The sequence below is a fragment of the Pelobates fuscus genome, chromosome 1, assembly GCF_036172605.1.
Source record: "Pelobates fuscus isolate aPelFus1 chromosome 1, aPelFus1.pri, whole genome shotgun sequence".
Lineage (NCBI taxonomy): Eukaryota > Metazoa > Chordata > Amphibia > Anura > Pelobatidae > Pelobates > Pelobates fuscus.
This window is the reverse complement of record NC_086317.1, coordinates 215694155-215717229: the sequence shown is the minus strand read 5'-3', so window position 1 is coordinate 215717229 and position 23075 is coordinate 215694155. Positions and strand designations below refer to the sequence as shown.

The window sequence follows — 23075 nt, the reverse complement described above, 5'->3', positions numbered from 1 at the left end:
TGCATCGTGATGTGCTCGGTGGGTGAGGGAAATCCAAGTGGAAACAACCCGACGCGCGTTTCGGAGTACAAGACTCCTTCGTCAGGGGCTAAAAAGGTCTTTGCTGAACACAAATATTAGTGTTTCAAAACAGTAAACCGTATCACAACAATATCATCAGTGTAAGTGCCATTTGTGTGTGAAAAATGCAAAACATTTCACTGTCATTGACGATAACGTCGTTGTAATATATTTTACTGTTTTGAAACAAAAAATTATTACATAAAGATATACGTAGAATTATTATATATATATATGTGTGTGTATATATATATATATATATATATATATATATATAATTTTTTTATATATATATTTCGTTCTACATGTATTTTGATATCAATATATATATATTAATTTTAGAATGATATTACGCATGTGTATATATATATATTTATCTTTATATTTTTTATTTTTTAAATTGAATTTAACGTATTTATATATTTTTTATTATATATAAATATATATATATATATAAATAATGAAAATTATATATATATTTAATCAATATCATTGTACGTGTATTTTGATATTAATATATAATGTATAAATATTAAAATACACGTAGACAGTGTATGTATATTTGTGTGTGTGTGTGTGTGTGTATATATATATATATATATATATCTTATTTATTTTTACACTGATTTAACTTATTTTATTTTCAGGCAGCAGGGGAAGTACCTGTCATTACAGGCACTCCGCCTGCTGGCATTGACCTGGGCGGCTATGCCGTCCATGTGATCGCGGGGTCCTCGCGATCACATGACCCAGGGGGGCCGAAGAGGATGGAGGGGGGACTCCCTGGGCTCCCAGTTAAGTCCCCATACCGCGTTTGCCGGCCTGGGATCGCCGGCGACCGGGTAAGTAGAAAAGATTACAGGGCGGCGTTCTATGCCACCCTGCGGTGTTTAGAACCATGTAAATAAGGACGGCATAGAACGCCCTGCGGTCTTAAGGGGTTAAACACTTACTGTAAAGAGAGATCTCATGTTTAACCCCTTAAGGACCAAACTTCTGGAATTCTGCTCTGTTAATATCCTGCTAGACCCTGAAAAGTCTCCTTTGTGTGATTAAAGTTTTATTTACAGGGCATGAAATTAAAACTTCTAAAGCAAGTTAAAATCTGATTGAAACATGAAACTATCTTTTCATGGAGGCTGTGTCAGTTACAGGCAGGTGAGGTGTGGCTTCATCTGCATGGGTGTAAATAAAAATGTTTTGCCTCTTAACCTCTCAAGGATGGCAGGCGGTCCCCCACTGGTGATCGCAATGGGGGACTTACCTGGCATCCCAGGTAGTCCCCCTGCGGCTGATCCGGCCCTTGTGATCGCGATGACGACGCTATCACATGGACGCAATAGCCGTCCACAGCAGGGGGCCTGTCTGGAATGACATGTTTTTTTAAATAAAAACATTATATTTATAAAAAAAATATAAATAAATAAAAATTATATATGCGTAATTTCATTCTAACTGTATTTTGATATTAATATATTGATATCAAAATACACTTGGAACAAAATTATATATGTATAAATCTTTATATATATATATATATATATATATATATAATGAAAATTATTTAAAAAAAAATCCATATATCCATACACATACGTGTGTTTGTGTGTGTGTGTATGTGTATATATATATATATATATATATATATTTGTTTAAATTCTACGTTTAAATTTATGTAATAGAGGCGCCTGAGTTTTGTCGTGCCTAGGGCAGCACAAAACCTGGATACACCACTGTTAATTACAACCTGCCTGAAAACCCAGGCATAAAGTCCACAGAATTTGGTTCGCAAGCCCTACATGTAACCCTGTAACGTTCCAAGACACCAGAAAACCTGTACATGGGATACTGTTTTAATCAGACTTTGCGGAACACAAATATTAGTGTTTCAAAACGGCAAAACGTATCACAACGATGATGTTGTCAGTGAAAGGGCCATTTTTTTGATTTTCCACACACAAACAGCACTTTTACTGACTATATAATTTCTGTGATACGTTTTACTGTTTTGAAACACTAATATTTCTATTCAGCAAAGTCTCCCGAGTATAACAGTACCCTTCATGTGCAGGGTTTATGGTGTTTTCAAAAGTCACAGAGGTTTGTGTGGCAAACCTAGCCACTTCTGAACTATGTTCATTGCAGGTTGTCCGTAGGCTGAATGTATAACGTGTTCCGTTGACTGTATGTGTATTGTATTGTGACCGTTCGCATGCTGGCAGCCGTATGCCGCCAGCATACAAAGCATTCGTACGACGAAACACGGCTATCCTGGCCGTTCGCCGTACGAATGTGGACTCCCCAGGTAGACCACACATTCACAGGTCGTGTGGCACCAATTAACCGGTTGCAACATTGTTGCAATCGGTACTTAAGGGCTCTCCTAGGTGGCCGTCGATCCCCTACCGACCATGCGGCGGTCGGCCATCTTGGATCCTTTGTCTCTGCAGCGGTGTTCGGTCGTCGAGAGCCTGGAACTGGAAACGGCTACTCAGTGATCCGAACACCGCTGGACTTCCAGAGCGTTCGGGAGTACCGCGTTCGGTACATTATGTGTCCCGTACTTATTCGGTACTTTTAAACTCACCTTGATGTTTAAATGTGTTATGTGCGGCGTTCGGTCAATTCAGCTGGGATCGGAGCGGTATTCTCACAAAGTGTGCGCCCCGACCCCAGCTATCTACCGAACGTTCGGTTATTCTAAAGTACCGAATATTACGGGAATTATGTATTTTAATGTCAATTGTCGGTTTTGCTGCACGAGGGGATAATCCACTTAATCGTCCATTTTAGTGGGAGTATCCTTCTCGTGCAGCGATGCCTGTTGGGAAAGTCACAATGCATGTTGGGAGAAATCCCCTGGAATATCTGTATGGAAACCCCTTGCATGGGGAACTGCATAAATACGCTGCCTGTGAATAAACCGAGTTAGTTGACTCCCAAACTGTGTTTCGTCCGGTTATTGGGAGGATTGGGGATATTGCCTTGCTTTCTACTCTGACTGTGGATTTCCTGAAGATACCAACGGATATCGTGGACTAATATACTGCATTCCGTTACAATTGGTGGCAAGCGACGGGATCCGAACCTTACAGCCGAAAAGCAGCGTTCGTGTAAACTGGAACTACCGAACAAGGAAAGCAAGGGCAATTCGTATGGAGATTGACTATACCATACTGAAACGACAGACTTTAAAAGAACTATTGGAAGCCAGGGGTAAGATAGCCAGCAACAAATCTAAGGCTGTGCTGATCGCAGAACTGATGGAGGGAGACCAAGCCCGCAGCGCTACACCCCCACCAGCCATGGAAGAGACCCCATTCCAAAAAGAGCTACGAACCAGGTTGGCGTTCCTACCACAACCATTACCGCTGGAAATAATGACCGTGATGATATCGGATGTACAGGATTATCTGATGGCAACCAGCACACCAGCAACACCGCCTAGGGCAGAGTCTGTTACTGCCTCCACCTACGGACAGGTAAAGCCCAAAGTCCCACATCACGCATTTAAAGCGTTTTGTGAAGAAAAGGACAAAATTGATGGGTATTTGCAGGACTTTGAGCGGCTGTGCGATTTGCACGATTTGGAACCCGGCACATGGGTGCCGCTGCTGGCAGGCAAATTATCCGGTAGGGCAGCTGAAGCCTACCGTGCTGTACCCCGAGAGGACAGCAAAGATTACCCTAAGGTAAAGAGGGCGATCTTAGAGAGGTATGCTATTACCCCAGAGGCGTACCGGCGGAAATTCCGGGGCTTGCGCAAGCCTGAGAAAGATTCACATGCAGAATGGGCGCACAAGCTGGACCAAGCATCACTAGGCTGGATACAGGCCAGCAACGCTACAAACATGGAGGAGTTGAGGCAGTTAATGCTGCTGGAACAGTTTTTTAATGGTTTGTCCCCGGAAGCACAAGAATGGGTGAGGGACCGTAAACCACTCACCCTACCCGAAGCCGCTAAATTGGCGGATCAGCATTTTGATGCCAGGAGGCATCACGGTGCCCAAAATAAGACTCTCCCACGGATTACAGGGACACCCAATACTTTTATCCCTACCAGCCCCACCGTACCCCTGCACCGGCCAGCACTGAATACTCCACCACCCCCCTCCCGATACAACGGTCGGGCGAACATTCAGTGTCACACATGCAAACAGTGGGGGCACATTTCTCGAGAGTGCACCCAAAACAGGAGCAGGCAAGCTTGGAATCAAGTGCGACAAAATTTGGCACCCAGGGCTGCTGCGCACCATTACCAGGTAGCCCCCGCCACCCAAGAATTGCTGAGTGCTCAAATTGAGGAGCCTCTAGGGGTGCTGCATGAGGTAATGTCGGTCAGGGCCACCGACAACCGACAACATCACCGGCAGCTAGTAACCCTGGAGGGGAAGGAGGTACAAGGGCTCCGGGATTCAGGAGCCACTCTAACTTTGGTTGCGCCACATTTGGTACCAGGCACAACCCACACTGGCGGCTCAGTGGCAGTACGGGTGGCAGGGGGAGCAGTATACCGGCTACCTACTGCCAAGGTTCATTTGGATTGGGGTGTGGGAGAGGGAACTGTGGAAGTGGGGCTGATGCAGAATTTACCTGCAGATGTTGTGCTGGGGAATGACTTGGGCCAAATGACTTCCGCTTTTATTCCCCAGGCTCCGTACCAGGAGGCACACCCCGTAACCACCCGACAACAGGCTCGCACCACGGCTACACCGATACACTCTGAGGCTCAGGTAAGAGACCCTGTTCCCCAACTGACCCCCATGTCCTGGGATACCCCGACGACTTTTGCGACCGAAGTCCAGACCGATCCCACCCTCCAAGTATATAGGGACAGGGCACAAACAGACCAAGCAGGGCTAGAGGGGGAGCGGTTCATCTGGGAGAAAGAGTTGCTATACCGTGTCACGGCAAAAGATGTGGGGGGGTCTGTCACCTTAACTAATAAACAGCTAGTGGTACCCCAGAAATATAGACAGGAGCTGCTGAGAATTGCGCATGACATTCCCTTGTCAGGACACCTGGGGATGACCCGTACCCGATACCGTTTGACCCATGCCTTCTTCTGGCCCGGGATCTCTCAGGACGTGCGCCAGTATTGCACCTCCTGCGACGTCTGCCAGCGTGTAGGTAAAAGAGGGGATCGCCACAAGGCCAGGCTATGTCCCCTACCCATCATTGCGGAACCCTTCAGCCGAGTAGCGGTGGATATCGTAGGGCCCTTGCCAAAACCCAGTCCCTCTGGCAAAAGATATATTCTAACTATAGTGGACTACGCCACCAGGTACCCCGAAGCTGTAGCTCTCTCTAATATCCACGCTGAGACCGTAGCGGAAGCCTTAATGAAGGTATTTTCCCGGGTAGGGTTTCCCCAAGAGATCATCTCAGACCGAGGTACCCAATTTACGGCCGAAGTTACCCAACATCTGTGGAAGGTGTGTGGCATTAAGCCAATAGTTAATTCCGCCTACCACCCCCAGTCCAATGGGCTATGTGAGCGGTTCAACGGGACGCTGAAGCAGATGCTTCGGACGTTCGGGGAGACCCACAAAGACTGGGAGAGGTTCCTGCCTCACCTACTCTTTGCTTATAGAGAGGTTCCCCAGGAGTCGACAGGATTCTCCCCGTTTGAGCTACTATTTGGGAGGAGGGTGCGAGGACCCTTGAATTTGATTAGGGAACACTGGGAGGGAGAGAGTCCCACTAACGAAACCCCTATCATATCATACGTCCTGGAGTTCAGGGACCCAGGGGCGTACCTAGAGCATTTGGCACCCGGGGCGGACCCTGAGTGTGGCACCCCCCCCCCCCCCCCCATAATAAAAATTTAAGAAAACAGCCACAATATTTTGCTTTCCTATGGACTGTTTGAATGTGCGCGCAGCTCTTGCCGCGCATGTGCATTCGGCTCCACTCGGGAGCTGACGTCGGCGGGGGAGAAGAGGTCACCCCTTAAAACCCATTCAGCCACTTACCTTTCTCCAGCGTCGGGCTCCCTCGGCGCTGGTGACCTCTCCTCCCCCTGCCGACGTTAGATCCGAATGCGCATGCGCGGCAAGAGCCGCATGTGCATTCAAACTGCCCATAGGAAAGCATTACTCAATGCTTTCCTATGGACGTCCAGCGTCTTCTCACGGTGAGTTTTACAGTGAGAATTGCGGAAGCGCCTCTAGCGGCTGTCAGTGAGACAGCCACTAGAGGCTGGATTAACCCTCAGTGAAACATATGTTTTCAGCTGCAGGGTTAAAACTAGAGGGACCTGGCACCCATACCACTTTATTGAGCGGATCCTTAGAAATAGCATAAGAAAGGGATTTGGGTTCAAAAGATGTAGCGGCTTGGGCAGAGGTTTTGTAGAAGGGGGCCAGGGCAGGGGTTTTGTATAAATGCGCCATTTTTGTAGAAGGTGGAAGACCAGTGCTTTTGTAGAAAGGGCCTGGTGAGAAACTTCTAGAAAACTCCTCCCCTGCCCATTTCTACAAAGCCCCTGGTCTCGCCCCTTCTAGAAAACCCCTGCCCTTCGCCCTTCATATAAAAACCCTGCACCCCGATCACATAAATTGCATACACTCCCTACACATAAAAAACCCTGCACATCCCCCTTAATTAAAAAAAAAAAAGCTGCACACCCCCTTAAAAAAACAAAAACCTGCACACCCTTAATAAAAACCCTGCACACCCCCTTAATTAAAAAACAAAAAACTTGCACAACCCCCTAACAAAAAAACATGCACAACCCCCTTAATAAAAACCCTGCACAACCCCCCTAACAAAAAAACATGCACAACCCCCTTAATAAAAACCCTGCACACCCCCTTAATAAAAAACAAAAATCTGCAGTGCACATCCTCCCTTAATAATTAAAATACTGCAACCCCCTTAATTAAAAAAAAAAAACCTGCACCCCACCTTTAATTAAACATACCCCCTCTAAATAAACTTCCCCCGTGCTGCACCCCCTTTAATTAATCCACCCCCTCTTTAATTAAACCACACCCCTCTTTAATTAAACCACACCCCTCTAATCCACCCCTCTAATTAATCCGCCCCCTCTAATTAATCCGCCCTCCTCTAATTAATCCACTCCCCTCTAATTAATCCACCTCCTCTAATTAATCCACCCTCCCTTTAATTAATCCACCCCCCTCTAATTAATCAACCTCCCTCTAATTAATCCACCCCCTCTAATTAATCCACCTCCCTCTAATTAATCCACCTCCCTCTAATTAATCCACCCCCTCTAATTAATCCACCCCCTCTAATTAATCCACCCCCTCTTTAATTAATCCACCCCTCTAATTAATCCACCCCCTCTAATTAATCCACCCCCCTCTAATTAATCCATCCCCTCTAATTAATCCACCCTCCCTCTAATTAATCCACCCTTCCTCTAATTAATCCACCTCCCTCTAATTAACCCACCCCCTCTAATTAATCCACCTCCCTCTAATTAATCCACCTCCCTCTAATTAATCCACCCCCTCTAATTAATCCACCCCCTCTAATTAATCCACCCCCTCTTTAATTAATTCACCCCCTCTAATTAATTCACCCCCTCTAATTAATCCACCCCCTCTAATTAATCCACCCCCCTCTAATTAATCCATCCCCTCTAATTAATCCACCCTCCCTCTAATTAATCCACCCTTCCTCTAATTAATCCACCTCCCTCTAATTAACCCACCCCCTCTAATTAATCCACCCTCCCTTTAATTAATCCACCTCCCTCTATTTAATCCACCCCCTGTAATTAATCCACCCTCCCATTAATTAATCCACCCCCCTCTAATTAATCCACCCCCTCTAATTAATCCACCCCCTCTAATTAATCCACCCCCCTCTAATTAATCCACCCCCTCCTCTAATTAATCCACCCCCCTTTTAATTAATCCACCCCCTCTAATTAATCCACCCCCTCTCCTCTAATTAATCCACCCTTCCTCTAATTAATCCACCCCCCCTCTAATTAATCCACCCCCCTCTAATTAATCCACCCCCCTTGTAATTAATCCACCCCCTCTAATTAATCCACCCCCCTCTAATTAATCCACCCCCTCTAATTAATCCACCCCCCTCTAATTAATCCACCCCCTCTAATTAATCCACCCCCCTAATTAATCCAACCTCCCTCTAAATAATCCACCCCCCTCTAATTAATCCACCCCCTCTTTAATTAATCCACCCCCCCCCCTTTAATTAATTCAGCCCCAGACATAAAATAACTACTTTCTACTTACATTTTGATGATGCCTTGCTTGCATGGATGGAATGGATCCTTCCGCTGAAGATCCGTGAAGGCGGACTTCCGGCGCTGCGCACGTCGTCATCACGTTGCGCAACGCCGCGGCCCGCAACGCTCCTCCCCCTCCTCCTCATAAAGAAGGAAGTCCCGCCGGAGTTTGGCCGCAAAGGTGCTGCGGCTGTGCGCAGCGTAATGATGGGGGGTGACACATGACACTGGAAGTCATGGCACCCCCCTAGTCAGTGGCACCCGGGGCGGGCCGCCCCCCCCTTAGTACGCCACTGCAGGGACCGTCTGGAGGCGCTAACCCAGGCTGTACACACCAACCTCCAGGCGGCCCAGCAACGCCAGCGGCGCTGGTACGATAGAGGAGCCAGGGACCGCAGCTTTCAGGTGGGACAGAAGGTCTTGATCTTAAAGCCCGTCCGCACCGATAAGCTGCAGGCCATCTGGCAAGGCCCATACCAGGTAGTGGAGCAGCGATGCGACACTACCTATGTGATCGGCCCCTGCTCAGGGGTAGGGAAGAGACGCATGCTCCACGTGAACATGCTCAAACCCTACCATGAGAGGATCGAGGATGTGACGGCAATCTGTGCCTCCTCCTTAGAGGATCAGGAGAACCTACCCTTACCTGACCTACTAGAACCCGAGGAACAGATAGAGCCTTCCCGGGGAGTCCAGCTGGGGGAGCGGCTAAGTCCCCAGGAGCGTGCCCAGGTACAGGCGCTGATTGTAGCCAAAGGGACTACCTTCTCCAATTTACCTGGGTACACTCCTTTAGCCACTCACCGAGTAGAGACCCCGGGACAGCTACCTATGCGCCAAGCTCCATATAGGGTTCCGGAATCAGTCCGTACCCATATGAAAGCCGAACTAGACGAAATGCTGCAGCTAGGGGTTATCGAACCCTCCGATAGCCCCTGGGCATCGCCGGTAGTCCTGGTACCTAAAAAGGATGGCACCACCCGATTCTGTGTCGACTACCGGAGGCTAAATGGCAAAACGGTGTCTGATGCCTACCCGATGCCCCGGATAGACGAGCTGTTAGATAAGATGGCACGGGGCCAGTACCTCACTACCATTGATTTGTGTAAGGGGTACTGGCAGATTCCTCTAGCCGATGACGCCATCCCCAAGTCGGCGTTTGTCACCCCGTTTGGCCTGTACCAATTCAAGGTCATGCCTTTCGGGATGAAAAACGCTCCGGCTACCTTTCAGCGGATGGTAGATCGGCTACTGGACGGTTTTCAGGAATATGCCTGTGCTTATCTAGATGACATAGCCATCTTCAGCCAGACCTGGGAAGACCACCTACACCACATAGGGGCGATCCTAGATCGCATTGGGGAGGCTGGGTTAACCCTAAAACCTAGCAAGTGCCACATAGGTATGGCCGAGGTACAGTATCTGGGCCACCGTGTAGGATGTGGGCAGCAGAGGCCTGAGCCCGCCAAGATTGAGGCCGTAGCAAAGTGGCCTACCCCCAGGACTAAGACCCAGGTGCTGGCGTTCTTAGGGACGGCAGGCTATTACAGGAAGTTCGTCCCCGACTATAGCACCCTGGCCAAACCCCTAACGGACCTGACCAAAAAGAACCTTCCCCGACTGGTTGTCTGGGCCCCAGAGTGTGAGCAGGCATTCCAACAACTCAAAACAGCTCTCACCAATGCTCCTGTGTTAACTGCTCCTGATCCAACTAAAAGATTTCTTGTTCACACAGACGCTTCCATGTTTGGATTGGGGGCAGTACTGAGCCAAGTGGGAGCCGATGGCGGAGAACACCCCGTAGCCTATCTAAGCCGCAAGCTACTACCCCGGGAAGTGAGCTACGCCGCCATCGAGAAAGAATGCCTGGCCGTGGTGTGGGCCCTTAAAAAGTTGCAGCCATATCTGTACGGACAACCTTTTTCCTTACTCACAGATCACAACCCGTTAGTGTGGCTAAACCGTGTGTCCGGAGACAATGCCCGGCTGCTGCGCTGGAGTTTGGCGCTGCAGCCCTTTGACTTTACTATCCATTACCGGCCAGGAAAACAAAACGGTAACGCTGACGGGTTATCCAGACAGACTGAACTCGAGAAGTGATCTGTGAGTACTCTCCCGGACATCCCCAAGCCGATCCGTTAGGATCAGACTGTGTATGCCGGCTTGGTTCTGGGGGAGCATTGTGGCAAACCTAGCCACTTCTGAACTATGTTCATTGCAGGTTGTCCGTAGGCTGAATGTATAACGTGTTCCGTTGACTGTATGTGTATTGTATTGTGACCGTTCGCATGCTGGCAGCCGTATGCCGCCAGCATACAAAGCATTCGTACGACGAAACACGGCTATCCTGGCCGTTCGCCGTACGAATGTGGACTCCCCAGGTAGACCACACATTCACAGGTCGTGTGGCACCAATTAACCGGTTGCAACATTGTTGCAATCGGTACTTAAGGGCTCTCCTAGGTGGCCGTCGATCCCCTACCGACCATGCGGCGGTCGGCCATCTTGGATCCTTTGTCTCTGCAGCGGTGTTCGGTCGTCGAGAGCCTGGAACTGGAAACGGCTACTCAGTGATCCGAACACCGCTGGACTTCCAGAGCGTTCGGGAGTACCGCGTTCGGTACATTATGTGTCCCGTACTTATTCGGTACTTTTAAACTCACCTTGATGTTTAAATGTATTATGTGCGGCGTTCGGTCAATTCAGCTGGGATCGGAGCGGTATTCTCACAAAGTGTGCGCCCCGACCCCAGCTATCTACCGAACGTTCGGTTATTCTAAAGTACCGAATATTACGGGAATTATGTATTTTAATGTCAATTGTCGGTTTTGCTGCACGAGGGGATAATCCACTTAATCGTCCATTTTAGTGGGAGTATCCTTCTCGTGCAGCGATGCCTGTTGGGAAAGTCACAATGCATGTTGGGAGAAATCCCCTGGAATATCTGTATGGAAACCCCTTGCATGGGGAACTGCATAAATACGCTGCCTGTGAATAAACCGAGTTAGTTGACTCCCAAACTGTGTTTCGTCCGGTTATTGGGAGGATTGGGGATATTGCCTTGCTTTCTACTCTGACTGTGGATTTCCTGAAGATACCAACGGATATCGTGGACTAATATACTGCATTCCGTTACAGTTTGCATTTCTGTTTTTTTTGTTTGTTTGTTTTTTTAAACATAAAAATTTGCCAGAGTGGTTGTTGCCTTTGAGACCGTATGGTAGTCAAGAAATGATAATTACCCCCATGATGGCATACCATTTACAAAAGTAGACAACCCAAGGTATTACAAAAGGGGGGTGTCCAGTCTTTTTTTTTTTTTTTTTAAGTAGCCACTTAGTCACGAACACTGGCTAAAATACTTAATCATTATGTTTCATATTTTAATATTTGATATGAATTTAAGTCCTGTTTCTCCTGAACAAAATAACGTATAATAAGTGTGGGTGCATTTAAGATGAAAGAGGTGAATTATGGTTGAACAGCGCAATTCAAAGTTTTGTTTTGATCTGAACTTGTACAACTGCCTCAGTCCTTAAGAGTTTAATGGCAGAGAATTGTAGATTATGCTAACATAGTGTACCTATAATCTTAATTTTAATAATGACAGGAGGCGAGTATTTTGCATAAACTTTATTTTCTTATGCCTCCAGCAGCACAAGTCAATCAATCAAAAAAACTTTAACCAATCAGAGTCCAGCACATCCTGTATATAAGTCCCTGACAGGCATCTCATTTCTTCTTTCTTTGATGTAAACTGTTTATGGAAACGTCCGGGAATACAACGAAAACTTTAACGAACTTGAACACCGGTAACTTGTGTTGTAAAACTTGAGAGAATCCTGTTAATCCAGCTTCTGCATCATGAAGTGATGTTATGCTGAAAAAGCCAGAAATAAGTGAAAGGTGGTGGAAAATAACTGTTGTCCACATATAAAGTATACTCATAATCTTTGGAGTTAATAAATATACCTCGTATAGTACTCATTGATGAAACATAACAATATGTCCAGATTATATAAAAAGGTCATAACTTGTAATTTATTGGATGAATATCTAGTGGCATGCAATCTAAGAGTCCTATAGAGCAGTTTTTACCTATATCATATATAATGTATAGCATGAGATTAACCATCATAATCAGAGAAACCCTAAGAGTATAAGGAGGGACAGAAAAGACCCAAAAAAGGGGGGGAAATACTTGCCTCCTGTCATTATTAAGATTATAGGTACACTATGTTAGCATAATCTACAATTTTATCACATGGCAGGAGGCTTCCTATTTTGCATTTTTAACGCTGAGGCAAAAACGATAACACGTGTAAGGATTGGCGGAAATAGAAAACCCTGAAGGTATTTTCTCTGATCCAATCCGCTGTACGTAAAATGTCCGTCAAGGAGGCCCCCGCCGAGAAAGCCCTAGAGGCCGCCGCTCCTCGAACCAAATGGGCCCCGAAACACCCTTCTACCCCGACTAGGGATGAGAGCCATCGTACCCATCTGGCCAACGTGGTAGTGGTAACCGGTTTGTATGGTTTGGCATATGATAGTAACAGTTGTCCCGATCTGGAAGAGCGTAAAGGGGCAGTAACCTCTACATAACGGAGTAAAGTGTTGACGACACAGTGGCCAGGAACCGTTGGGGAAAAAAGGATAGGCACAGACCTGGAAATACTGCGGGATTCCAAAAACTTAATGCCGTCTGGGGTTATAGAAAACCCGTCCACGTCGAATGCTCGAACATCCGAAACACGACGGAAGGAAACTAGGCAGAGTAGCAGTGTGAGTTTGTCTGCTAGTTCTCGTAGTGATAGAGCAGGATTATCCAGCCAGTCATGGATGAAACGAATAACCAAATCTACATCCCATAACCGGTTATATTTAGGTGCCGGTGGTCTGGATAACTTGATGCCCTGTAGTAAGCGACATATCAAGGCCTCCTGGCCTACTGGGATACCGTTAACTGGAACATGAGCTGCTGAGATAGCGGAGCGTGTAACATTAATAGAACGGTATGATCTTCCTGTAGAGAATTGGTTGGATAGGAAATTTAGTATGGCAGGAACAGGAACTGTAAAGGGATCGAGAACCCTTTCCATACACCAGCAATTCCATGTATTCCATGCTGACATGTAGCTACGCCTGGTGCCCATGAATCCCATAGTAGGTTTTTAGTCGTTTGCGATAGGTCTGAGACTGCCCAAGCTCCCCTGAAAGAGTCCAAGCCACTAATTCCAGGCGTTCCTGAAGGATTAGTGGATGAGGTTCCCCTTCCGGGTTCGTGAGGAGCAGGAAGAATGAAGGTAGGACCAGTGGGTGATCATGTGACAATGCCAGTAGGTCTGAGAACCATGCCTGACTTCTACATAATGGTGTTAATAGTACCATCGATGTCTTGGACATGCGTAGTTTGTGAAGTACTCTGGCCAACAACGAAAACGGTGGGAATGCATAGGCTCCGATCGGGGGCCATTGTTGTAGAAATGCATCCACCGCTTCGCTCTGCGAGTCCGGTATCCAGCTGTAGTATCTCGGTAGTTGGGCGTTTGTTTGTGAGGCAAAAAGGTCTATGTGTAGGGTCCTCTTATCGCTCTCACCATGTTGAAAATTGATGTGTCTAGGTGCCAGTCGCTGCTGTCCGGCCAGTGTCGGGAGAACCAATCCGCCGTGAGGTTGTTGATCCCTGGTAGGTATTCCGCCCTGATAGTTATGTTGCAGGGAAGACAAAACCGATAAATGTCCCTCGTAGCCTCCGTCAGGGCTCGCGACTTGGCTCCGCCCAAGTGGTTTATGTACTGGACTGCGGATATATTGTCCATGCGTAGGAGTATGCAGCAATTGGACATGTGTTTGGCCCCAGGCTGCGTATCGCAAATGAGCCTGCAAACAGTTCTAGACAATTGATGTGTAGTAGTTTCTCTTCTCCTGACCAAGGTTCCCCTGTGCATGCATGTGTGCAATGGGCTCCCCAGCCCCAAAGGCTGGCGTCCGATTCCAGTATGAAGTCAGGGTTCGGTCTGAATATGGCTCTGCCCTTCCAGGCTTCCATGTGAAGGAGCCACCAACTAAGCAACTAAGTTCTGTCCGTACCTCCGCAGTTATCGTGACCTCTTGGTCGTATGAGTGTCCTAGTCTCAGGTGGTGAGCTCTCAATCTTTGCATGGCCCGGTAGTGGAGAGGTCCCGGGAAGATTGCTTGTATGGAGGACGACAGTAACCCGACTATCCTGGCCAGGAGGTGTAGCGGGATCGTGTCCTTTCGGACAACCCGTCGTATCTCTTTTCGAATATTCGCTATTTTCGATTTGGGAAGGCGTAGGATGCATGTTAACGAGTCTATCTCGAATCCTAGGAACTGGACGGTTCTCGATGGAGAGAGTGATGACTTTTCTCTGTTCACAATGAAGCCTAAGGATTCCAGAAAAGAAAAATATCAGTATGTCGTCCAGGTAGATCATGCAACGGATACCTTTTGCTCTTGGATGCGCCATGGCTGGCTTCAGCAGTTTTGTGAAGCACCAAGGGGCTGAACTGAGGCCGAATGGTAGGCATGTGAATTGGCATGTGCGATCCTTCCAGCGGAAGCGTAGGAAAGGTCGTCTGGCATGGGCTATCGGGACAGACAGGTAAGCGTCTTTTAAATCTAGTCGAGTGAACCAGTCGGATTCCAGTAGTAGGTCTCTGAGGAGGTGTATGCCTTTCCATTTTGAAATGTCTGTAGGTTACGAATGTGTTTGTTGCAAATTGATGACGGGTCGGCAGTTCCCCGTTTTCTTTTGGACTACGAATATGTTGCTGATAAAGCCTGTATCGTCCGGAGCGAATTCGACTTCTCCATTGTCGAATAACGCTCGGATCTCGTCGTCTGAGTTTCGCGTGCGCCATCGACACCCGTATCGGGGTTGGGCGGCGGGTTTGCACTGGTGTATCAGCAAAGTTGATCTTGTAACCCATAATCGTTTGGAGGATCCAGGTATCTGAGGATATCTTTTCCCAGTTTTCTGAAAAAAGAATCAGTCTGCCTGCTGTTATATGTGACTGGAAATACATTAGATGTGGAGTGCTCACCTGCATTGAAGCGGCCGCGGGTGCGTGCTCCTCTGGGACGGAAGAATCCCCTAGAGAAAGGTGTTCTTGAGGATGGGAAGAAGGCTTGTGCCGTCTGATTCCTGGGGCCTGTGGGCCAGAAGCGGCTGGTGGCTCGGCCCCTCTGGCGACCAGCCCTGCCGAAAACCCCTCTGTGTGGTGTGGGGTTGCGGAAAACTTGTTTAATAGATGTTTGTGCTTTACTTAAAGTAGTGAACAAATTTACATGCTTCTTTAATTCGCCGATGAATGAATCTCCAAAGAGTTTGCCATTCGCCAGAGGTCCCATTTCCTTCTTGCCCAGATCTAGGAGTTTGGAATCCATCTTTAGTAACGCAGCCTTGTGTCTCTCTGCGCACATGGTGACATTTGTGTTGCTCGTTGTGCCCATTCTCGGATGTCGTGGGCATCTAGTGCAGTGCCTCTTGTGAGGGCCGGATCCGCAAAGTATAGGATCTTGGCTAATGGACCGAGCATGTCCAGTAATTTATCTTGGGAGGCCTTCAGGCCCTTCTCAATGCCTTTACGTGGGTCACGGCCTGCTCGTGACATGAATAAAACCACAGTGGTATCGAATTCCGGGGTGTGTGCATTTTTGTCTGGTAGTATGGGTCTTGGGCATTCGGCCCTTAGTCTTGCACGCACCTCCTTCTCCATTGGTTTTCTCAGCCAGAAATGTGTCCCCTTTCGGGTTTTGGACCAGTAACTTGGCGATAGCCTTTTCCATTGAGGCTGCCACGGCTGTGTTAATCATCGACTGGAAGTCGGGTGGAGGTGGTTGCGGTGATTCGCTCATATTGTGGCAGTAGGTCTCTCTGTCTGTGGAAGACGGGATAGGTTCTGGTACCAAAGTACGTGGATAATAATACAGTGGCCTTCCACTTACGACCAAGGTTCACCCAGTGTCGTCAAATAGACACAACCACTTGGTTGGTAGATATATATCTGTATATTATATATATGTGTGTGTGTGTGTGTGTGTGTGTGTATGTATGTATATATATATATATATATATGGGCTAGGGAGGGGGTCACCCTCTGTGAGACCGGGATGAGCGGTCATGTAATCGGGACGGAGCCCGTCCAGGGCGTGGAGCCCTTATTATGATTTGGGGGTCACTGAATAAGTATAGCCAAGTGGAGCCTTAGTAAAGTACTCTTTGCCTCCTTGGTGATTAGGAGGTACTTTACGGGTCACCCCAGTCGTAGTGTGGAGGGTGCCGGTATCATGTATATTCAATTTATTGTGGGGGGGTCACCCCATCACAGAGGGGGGTCACCCCTGAATTGCTTATGCCACTGATTCCAGCGTAATTCACGTCTGGGGGTTACCAAGCGTAGGGGGGGGTCACCGCTGTAATAGTAATAATAGTAATAACCAGTTCAGAGTGACTCAATCCTTAGTAGCATGTGTAACTGTAGTAATATTGAATCAGGATTTTGATGGAGTATCCCACATAAAGTCTAAATCAGCCTTAAAAACGAGTGCAGCCTGTGATTACTGAGTGTTGGAGAGAAACTAGATTGTGTGAATCACGATCTGGTAGGAGACAAAGATGGCCGACTTGGATATCGCGTTCCGCGAGATCCAATATGGCCACCGTTTGCGCGCAAATACTGTATGCGCGGGCCGCGATCGCTGCTCGCCGGGTTGATTATATTTATTGTACTAACCTCCAATAACCTTTTGTCCAAAAAAATCAGGATCATTGTTTTTGGCTAAAAACTGATCTTTTAAATTAGCTAGGGAGCTAAAATCATCCTTATTACTACAATTTAAAAAAAATCCGTAAAAACTGTCCTTTTGGAATATTTTGTAACCAAGATGCACAGTGAAAACTATTAGTATCTACTTTTTAAAAAAAAAGGTTTGTGTGTTAATATTTCCATCTGCAATAAATATTTAGAGATCCAAAAAATGTACACTAGACTTGCTGTATTCACAAGTCAGCACAATATTTCTTTGATTAAGATTTAAAAATTTTAAAAATAGATCAAGGGAACATTGATCCCCATTCCATATTAAAAAAACACATAGTCTATGTACCTGCGATAGTGGACCAGGCCCGTCAATGAGCTGAAGTGGTCTGGGTACCTACAGTATCCCTTCTAAATTAATTTTCAGTTAACTCCCCTGAGCTTGGGTCAGCTCATTGCCTGAGAGAACCTGCTTATCACTCTCCCTGACTTAGCTCAGAATGGAGAGCTTCTGCCTAATTGAGGAATTGAGCAGTGTACTGCAGGGCTTGGACCAGGAGAGCTAATGGAAACTCCTAGCAGGAGTTTCTAAATTCAGGACCAGAAGAGAAGAGGCAGGGAGCAGTTCCCAGCGGACCTAGATAAGCAGTCAAGTCATTAGCAAATGATTTTACCTGCTGTGGTGCTTATGATTCCTGGAGTGGTCTTTTACCTTCTGTGGTGCTTATGATTCCTGGAGTGGTGTTTAAAATAAATCTTTTAACTCCCAATATGCAGACCTTTTTTTATATTATATAACTTTGCCATTTTATTTATTTATTAGTAATTTGTACAAATTGCACCACATTTTCTCTGTAAGTGAAATACACATATGTGCTTTCTAGAATCCTTGGTCATTAACTGCACTGTTAGTCTTCTGGATTTGCAGACCTTTAGTGAGTGTTTGATTCTGCCAGTTTATGATGTAAACCAAAAAGGTGATTTTGAACAGGCCAGTTCTCACTGTGAAGTTAACTTCCATAATGAATTATAAAACAAGTCACTTTGTTTCCTCCCAAGTTAAATTATTTTTTTTTTATCGCAAAACATTTTATGGTTTTATCTGTAATGTAATCTAATTGTTTTTTTTTTTAATCTTAAAATCTGATAAATAATGTTGTACTTTTTTGCAGGTTGTTCCAAAAAGAATGGGTAAGCCAGAATTACAGTAAGTATGTTATAAAGGGTTGATCGAGCCTTATCATAAATTATTACTCAGGCCAGGTCTATATGTCTGCTTATTCACTCTCCAATGATGATTAGGAAAACAAAAAGGGACATAGTAGTTACTATTTATTTTGCCTGGAAGTTAGTCATAATTTTCCTTGCCTGATTAAAGCAGTTTGTCTCAGAATATATAGTTCAGATAACTTTATTCCCAAGCAAATCTAATAAAAAAAATGTTTTCATGTAAAGCAAGCCTGTCCAGGCTTCTTCCTCATTAGCTCCAGCGTTTTGTGAATGACATACTCTTAAGTGACACCCGCATGTATTAGAAATACAAATAAATGCATATCTACATACATAACAATATGTAGGTAGATATGCATTTAAAACTAAGGAAAAGCATCACCTTTGTTTTATCTTTAGCTGCAGATTCTTGCAGTCATTATATTAAGCGGAAATGCTAAATATGAACTCCACCCCCAGCAGAGGTTTGTGAGAGAAGTTATTCTGTAGCATCAATTTAATTCATGAAAATACAGGAATAAAACTATGGTCCAAACTGCCTTGTCTCCCTGTGAACTACACTGATCTGCCACAACATTAAAACCACTGACAGGTGAAGTGAATAGCTGGTTATATCATTATAGTGGCACCTTTCAAGGGATGGGGGATATATTGGGATTGTGTTTGAAGCAGGTAAAATGGGCAAGCGAAGGAGATATGAATGACTTTTACAAGTGCCAAATAGTGTTGCCTAGACGACTGGGTCAGGGTATCTCCAAAACAAGTTTGGGGTGTTCTAGGTAAGCAGTGATTAGTACCTACTAAAAGTGGTGCAAGGAAGGACAAGCAGGACAGCATCGGGGTCATGGGTGCCCAAGGCTCATTAATGCAAGTGGGGAGGGAAGGCTAGCCCATCTGGTCTACTCATACAGAATAGCTACTGTAACTCAAATTACTGGCCATGATATGAATGTGTCAGAACACACAGTGAATTTCAGTTTGCAGAGTATGGGGCTGCATAGCTAGACCGGTCAGAGTGCCCATTATGACCACTGCTGTGAGCGTCAGAAATTGAGCAATAGAAACAGGTTGCCTAGTATGATTAGTCAAATTTTCTTTTAGATAAGGTGGATGGCTGGATACATGTGTGTTTTTTACATTGGGAAGAGATGGCAACAGGATGAACTATGGGAAGAAAGCAGGCCGGCAGAGACTGTATTATGCTCTGCCTAATTGTCTGCTGGGACACCTTTGGTCCTGGCATTTGTGTGTATGTTACCTTGACATGTACCACCTACTTAGAGATTGTTGCGCACCACATACACCAATTATGTTTCCTAAAATTGTGCCCTCTTTCAGCAGACTAATGCACCCTGCCACACTCCAAAAATTGCTTTGGCCTCCAAATTCACTAGATCTCAATCTGATTGAGTATCTGTGCAATGTGATTGAACAACACATACAATCCATGGAGAGCTCACCTTGAAACTAGCAGGACTTCAAGAATCTGCTTCTAATATCTTGGTCCCAGATAGCACAGGACACATTCTAAGGTCCATGCATTAGAGCTGTTTTCACAGCACGAGGTGGACCTACACAATATTAAGTAGGCAGTTTTAAAGTTGTGGCTGAATAGTGTTATATTTATTTAAAAATTAAAAAACACCTCATAAACCCCTTTTTCATGCTTTTATCAGCCATACTGTTCTGCTCATTCTCTTTCTCTCTCTCTCTCTCTCTCTCTCTCTCTCCATTTTTAAAAAAAAATATTTATTACATCACTAATGATCCTAATGTTGGTGAAGAGTGGGCACAAAATACGTCTAGATCATTTTATGGTTCAAATATCCAGAAATTAAACATTTTCAAAGGATATTCCGCCATGCTTATTTTACGTTTCATGACCACATCTCATTCTCCAGGGCTCCGGTGATACAGTTTAACTACCTTGAGCTCTTATCCTTGCAGAACACATTGTGCTGTTTGATTTGAAAAATTGCTATTTACCAAACATTTTCCAATTGCTGAAATAAGGGACAGTTATCTAATGTGTACCTACATAAGCACTCTGGTGGCTCTTTAAGAAATGATTTAGGTAGCTGTTAATGGTAGGCTGTTTAAATATCTGGATTATTATTATTAAAGGAACACTAAAGTTACCAGAACAAATACAGCTTACTGTACTTATTATGGTGAGTATAGTCAGTTCCTGCAGGCTTTTTGGTGTAAACACTGTCTTTTCAGAGAAAAGGCAGTGTTTGCATTGCCCCTTAGGGACACCTCCAGTGGCCACTCCTCAAATGCCCACTGGATGTGCTACTGGGGCAGTGCTGCACAGTGTTTGCATGGAGACACTGAACTTTCCATTTAGAGATGCATTGATTCAATGCATCTCTGAGGAGATTCTAAATGGCCAAGCCGGGGTTTGGCCCCACCCCCGTCCCTCCTACTTGCAATCTAAGCTCTTTAACCCCTTAAGGACCAAACTTCTGGAATAAAAGGGAATCATGGCATGTCACACGTCATGTGTCCTTAAGGGGTTAAGAAAGCATTGGATTGGTTGAGATGCTAAATTCTGATGGTTTCAGAAACGGAGGCGGATCATGGACGGGACTAGCGCCAGTGGACATGTGAGGCGCTGGAAACAAGGTATGTTTTATTACCTCAGTTCAAAACAAATGATCATTGAAAAATAGAGAGGCAGTAACAGTACGTAGGACAATATCTGGCTATGCTTTTTCAGTCTCTTCATGTATCCTGTAATTTAAAGTCACCTGTGCTACCAGGTAGGTACTGATGAACTTTATTTAAAAACTGTGCTTTATCTGAGATTATCATTTTCTATATATAGGTAGAATATGACCTCCATGTGTTTACTACTCCTTAGAGTGATATTATTGATACTGCAATGCTGATATGCCACAGCACAACCTTTATGCATTTTCTCCATCTTTATTCAGTATTCAGTACTGAAAATAAACCTTATTCTCAAATGCATTTAATTTAAATAGAATGCATGTTATCATAAAAATATTTAAGTATGCAAACCTAGTAAGATTTTGTGTGATGTAAACTATTAACATGTGCCAAAGCCAGGAGCAAACAGTTGCTGGGAGTAGTGCTTAAACCCTGCACTATATTACCATGGCATCACGATGCTCAGCTAACCTTCAACATAGACACCAACATTTACACGTGGTTGCTGCAAGGTGTTCATTTTCTCTCCTTCCATATCAGTTAACTCCGTAATCTTTTTTTTTTTTTTCTCTCTTGAAGGGAGTAACCAGATGAAATATGTTGTCATACACTTTTTCCAATGCATTATTAATTTTACTTGTGCATAACCATTTAAATATGTCTTTAATATAAAGTTGTTTAATAAAGTTATTTTTTTATATTCAATGTGAGCTGATTTGCTTTGTTTTACTTAACTAGGTGTTTATCAAAGAATAAAACTACACATCTGCATTAAAATGTTGCTTTCTTTCATATCCAACTATTGCTGTACTGAAGTGCAGCTGATGTGTGTCAGGCAAACAGTGAATGGGTGAATTTGGATTTCTTTATGTAGATACACTGTCCTGATATCAGACAATATATTTGTATGTATGCATATTGTTTGATATTTAACTGCTAATCATTTGAAATTGCTATTTACATATATGATGGTACCCTACATTTAGGAGGAAGATAAACCAGAGTTCATGTATAAATAGAAACTTTTAAGACCAGTCTTAGTAACATGCTTTGCATAAACATATTTGGAATAAATGTGAACTGTAATAGTTGGACCATAATCAAAACAAGTTAACCATGTTATTTATAATTCTTTGTTTTTATACAATTCATTATTTAATAAAACGTTTTTTGTTCGGACATGAGGAAGAAATGAGCAAAACAATCCAGGACACATTCTTCATATCGAAGCATATTTATTTTAATATCTTTACGAGTGTGATCATCTATTTGCCAACTACACACAGTATTTTAATACTGCACTCGAGTATCTAAAAGTGATCATTTTAGATAAAATGGAACAACACTCTGGTACCTACTCTTCTAAAATTAGAAATTGTAAAAAAAACTCTCCATCTTTCCAATTTCCTATTAAAGTCTGGGATTTAGATTGGTTTCTTGCAATAGAAGTGTGAACCAAGTCTCATGTAACAAATGGCTCCCTGAACATTGAGCAGGTAAGTCAGACAATTTGCTGCTTCTACACTAACCATGAAGAAACTCTCCCCAACCAGTCTTATAATGATCTATTTATTGATCCAATTGTTCAACTTCTGAACCAAAGCAAAACCTAGATTTTGAGGTTTTCTATTTGATTGCACACATACATATTATATATTGTTTTATAATTTGTATAAATTGCTTTCTTTTAAACATTCTATATGTGTACTTAAAAAAAAAAACCCTTTAGTATGAGTAAAATGTGGAAAATGGAGGAAGAAAAAAAATAACTTTTTACAGTTTTACTTATAATTTTTATACATCCAGTGCAGCTAAACAAAAAATAAATAAATCCATAAATCAGTTTGGATTGTTAAATGCCTCTGTCTGGGATTTAAATAATATTGTCCCTGCTACTCGCATAGTGATCGGTGCGGAGTAGCTGGCATAATCACTGCCTGAAGGTGGTTATGCACCCTGGAGGTCTCCAACTTTACTTTTTGAGTAAGAGCTGAGAATCACCGCAGTGATTTAAAGGGCTGTATACAGCTTATCTGGCATTCTAAAGCCATTAAATATAGCCCCAACAGACAGAGGGGAGAACAACTGCCAATTGT

At 44.6% G+C, this 23075-nt stretch overlaps 1 protein-coding gene across 1 annotated transcript in view; it reads left to right on the top strand.

Moving 5' to 3' along the window:
- The window catches only part of LOC134611085 (heterogeneous nuclear ribonucleoprotein R), a 119593-nt gene extending 98824 nt beyond the window's left edge, over nucleotides 1-20769 (top strand). Inside the window, exon 11 of the mRNA XM_063454672.1 lies at nucleotides 18246-20769. The gene's annotated coding sequence lies outside the window, so the exon portion shown is untranslated. The remainder of the gene's footprint in view (nucleotides 1-18245) is intronic.
- The last annotated feature ends 2306 nt before the right edge of the window (nucleotides 20770-23075 follow it).